Raw genomic sequence first — 4,527 nt, 5'->3', positions numbered from 1 at the left:
GGAAGCTTGTAGATTGTCATCCTTTTCAAGAGCCAAGTTGTTTACAACTTGGTTGGTGCCATCATCAACCTCAAGAGGTTGATAGGTAACGATTTTCTTACACTCTATGTATGACATAGTTGTGTTTTTGTATTTGCTACATGAAATGCATGGTGGCCGAAATTTTTGCCTAAAAATTCGATTTTTTAAACTTCCGTTGCGCTTCCGGTCACCGTAACCGATCCCCTTTCACCAGTGGCCATATGATCGACCATGGATCGATCTAGAAATCATGAGGTATTGTGATAACTAAGGGTAAGGGCTAAAAAGCCAACCAAGATCCACACCATCCCCCAAAGTCGAGACAACTCACGCAGAAACAGAAAGAGAGGTCCGAAGGGGGTGCTTGTCTTGTTTGTTTTAAAAACCGATGGGAAGGTCATCTTGGTCACGTCCTAGACATGTCAAGGAAGGGTTCCAACCGTGGTTACAGGCCCGAAAGCCAAGCAAGATTCGAACCTCCTTGAACAATCCAAAACCAGAATTTTCGAGACTCATGAATTGCAATGAGGAGAGTTGCTGTCAAAACTCTTTCTCCAGCGTATAGGGGCTGAAACCAATGGACTTACATGACCCTAACATGCCCTAGTACATTTCTAGATGCAGCCTTGATTGCCTAGAATCGAGCCAAACCTTGCAACATCAAAACTAGCCAAAACCGTGAGTCACAATGGAAGAGTCGAAAAATTCTTCACAATGTTTTTCGAAAATTGCTTGACATGATTTCGGTTTTGCTTCATGATTCATGCACATATGATGTTTTAAAATAATAGTAGGACTTGATTGAAGAGAAAATTATGATAGAAACATGCCTTGGATTTGTTTTGAAAGAAAAAAAAACGAATACAACGACGCGGCGCGGCGGAGACAGAGTTGTTTTTCTTACTAGTTTTTCTCTATTGTTTCTTTCTAGGAGACTCACGATTTTCTTCTCTGAAAATTTTCTGAAATTTCAAGAATGGTAAGGGTGAAATGAAGGCTTGGAATGAAGGGAAAGTCTACAAATAAAATGGGATAGAATAGAAAGATCAAATATTTCTATCCTAGAGTTTGATAGATAAGGAATGATATGACATATCAAAGGATTTGAGGTTGATATGATAGGGGTGAGGCCGATTTTATCTTTCAAAAACAAGGGAGAAATTGTTTAGTTGTTAATTATTTAAGATTAAATGGTGAGGGAATTTCTTCTACCAAGAATGGATTAAGGAAATGAATCAAGTGGTGAGTTGTCAAACTTTTATCAAATCTTCCAAGGAGGTGGCCGATTTTTACTAGATAAATGGGGATGCAATATTGTTAAATTATTAATTATTGGGGAATTAAAATTGTGGGAATTATTCTACCGTGAAGGGATAAGGAAAAATATCAAAGATGAAGTGGCTAAAATTAAATCAAATTTTCAAAGTGGTTGTTGAAATTATTCTTAATAAATGAAAGGAAATATTGCTTAATTATTGAATTTAAAATTTTTAAAGTTTTATCTACCCATTAAGTATTTTAGTGAATTAATAAATTAATTATTGAGCCTAAATGAACTTATTTCTTACTTACCTCAAATTACTTAAATAATACCTTAAACATTATTTTACATTAAATTAACTTGTTATTTATCTTAAATAAATTCTAGGAATGTTTTCTTAATATTAAATTTTATCTCCATATTCCAACTCCAGTCTGGCCTCATTTATTTAACTAAAAAGATAAAACTAAACTTATGTGATTTAAAATAAATAATCATGACTAAAAACTTTAATAATGCTTTAAATAATAAAGAAATCATTTTAATTGAAACACTAGAAATTATGCATAGCTTATACGTAGAAATTATGCATGGCTTATACTAGAAATTATGCAGTAGCATTCAAGGCTATATTTCGAGCTTAAATAGCACAAGTCATTTGTTGTATATTCATTCAATTGTGCTAAGATCAGTTTACGAACTGTAAGAAAATTGTATACTAAGAGTTTCAGTTTTGGTAGTACTAAGTCTAAAACTGAAGTGGGTCTATACAATCCTGTATTGATCAAATTCTTTTAGTGAATATCCTATCTTTGTGATAGAAGGGATCACGTAGGAGGGATTCAATCTCCGAACATCCATAAACTCTTGTGTGTCATTTTATTTCAGTTACATATTCTATCTTTCAGTCAGTTTACTTCCGCAACTGTTTTATCAGTTAACTGATTGTCATTGACTGACAAGATTTCCAGTTTCAGTTTCTTACAAAACTGACACAATATTTTTCAAAAACTAAAAAAAAAACAAAGTGTTTATTCAACCTCCCTTCTAAACACTTATTCCAGTAGTCAACCTATCCAAAAAGTGGTATTAGAGCACAGTTAAATCTTGTCTAAGAATACTTTCATTCACAAAACTGATTACCATGGCTTCTTTCAATAAAATCACTATGTTTTCTAGAGATAACTTTGATGATTCGAAAATCAGGATACAGGCTCACTTAGCTGCACAAGATGATGACATGTGGTATGTCATCACTGAAGGTCCAATGAAAATATTGAAAGCCAACACAACAGTTGTCATCACTGATGGGGCACCTCATAGAATTGAAAAGCCCAGAGATGAATGGACAGCTGAGGATAAAATAAAAGAAAATTTGGAGAAGGTGGCCAATGATAAATTATACAAAACGCTGGATAAAAAGTCACATTCAATAAAACCAAGATGTGTAAAACCAGCAAAGAAATATGGGAAAAGTTGATCTAGTTATGCGAAGGCAATGAGCAGACAAAGGAAGACAAATTATCAGTTGCCATTCAGAGTTTGAAAACATAGAGATCAAAGCTGGTGAATCTATGCATGACTATGATGAAAGGATCAGTGGAATCATAAATGAGCTGAATGCACTAGGAAAAATGTATTCAAATAAAGAAGTAGCACTGAAGGTTATTAGAGGTCTTCCCAAGGAGTGGGATGTGAAGACTATGGCTATGAGGGAGTCGAAGGATCTCAACAAGATCGAACTCCACGACTTGTTTGTCGATCTTAAGGCTTACAAGTTTGAATTGCATACCAGAGAAGGAGAGCCTTCTACACCATCTTCAACAACAGCTTTAACTGCAGTCAGACTGGAGCCAACTGGTTCACCTGACAAAACCGTTGATCAATTGAGAAATGATGGAATGTCATTGTTTATCAAGAAATTTGGAAGATTCATGAGAAAGAATCAAGGAAACTTTAAGAAGCAATTTCAGAAGAACTAGACCAAAGAAGAATCCTATGTGTGTTACAACTGTGGTAAACCTGGTCACTTCATAGCTGACTGTCCTAAACCAAAGAAGGACAGTCTAGGGTCAACCGATAAAGGGAAGAAGTCCTATGATCACAGAAGAAGGACTAAGAATGAGAAGAAATCATCCAGAATGAAGCATGAAGTGCTCTTAGCTGAAGCCAGCAAATCCAAATGGGCTGAAACCGATAGTGATGAATCAGAACCAGATAGCTCAAGCAGCTCAACTGAAGATGAAGAAGAAGTAAAATGTCTAATGGCAGATGATGTCCAATTGGAATCAGCTAGCGAATAGGTATTTGATTTTAGCTCAACTTATTTTACACGAGAGGAACTCATTACCACCCTGCATGACAAATGAGTATAAAAAACTTGCTCGCTCATTCGAGAAAGTCAAAGCTGAGCGAAATGACCCCAAAGGAAATAAAACTGAAACTGAAGAATCTGTTGAAGTGTTGAATCTAAAAGGAGAGATAGCAAAGCAAAAAGCTGAATTGAATGAGAATCAATCCTTGATATGTCAGTTGAAAATACAAATTTCAAAACATTCTGAACTGATACAAGCTTGGAACAAGACGTCAGATATTTTAACTGAAATGCAGAATGCTCAAAAATCAGTTGATGATAAAACTGGTTTGGGATTTAAAAATCAAATTGATTATTCTGCAAATGATGCTCAGCCAAAGTTGAATAAAGGCAAAGTAAAATATATTACCTTTGTAAAATCAACTGTGGAAAATGAATTCAGAGCCAAGTAAACCGGCTGTTCAAAAGATCGAAAGTAAGAACAAAGGCAAAAGATATGGTATTGGATATGGCTATGAGAGTTCCAATGACTCAAGTAACTGGTCAGTTAAACGATTCAGTTACAAAATACAGTACCCTAAGAATGGCTATTACAATTACTACAACCAAAAGCCAGTTCAGAAACGATATCAAATGAACAGTAAGTTGAAAAAGGACAAAAATCATATTGTCTCTTCCTCATTTCACACACCCAACAACCAAAAGCCTGGAAAAGTTATCTGGAACACTGGAACTGGAAGGTCAGTTAGACTGATCCAAGTCTGGGTTTCTAAAGGACTAATCAGTTTAGGACCCAAATAAATAAAGGTACCAAAATTATATTCTGTGTGTGATTGCAGGAAACATGTATAATCAAAGAATCACATGGTATCTAGACATTGGATGTTCAAGACATATATATGACGGGAGATGCAAAGGTGTTATCTAAACT

This window comes from Primulina eburnea, chromosome 15 (genome assembly GCF_022965805.1).
Source record: "Primulina eburnea isolate SZY01 chromosome 15, ASM2296580v1, whole genome shotgun sequence".
Lineage (NCBI taxonomy): Eukaryota > Viridiplantae > Streptophyta > Magnoliopsida > Lamiales > Gesneriaceae > Primulina > Primulina eburnea.
This window is presented reverse-complemented; position numbering follows the sequence as displayed.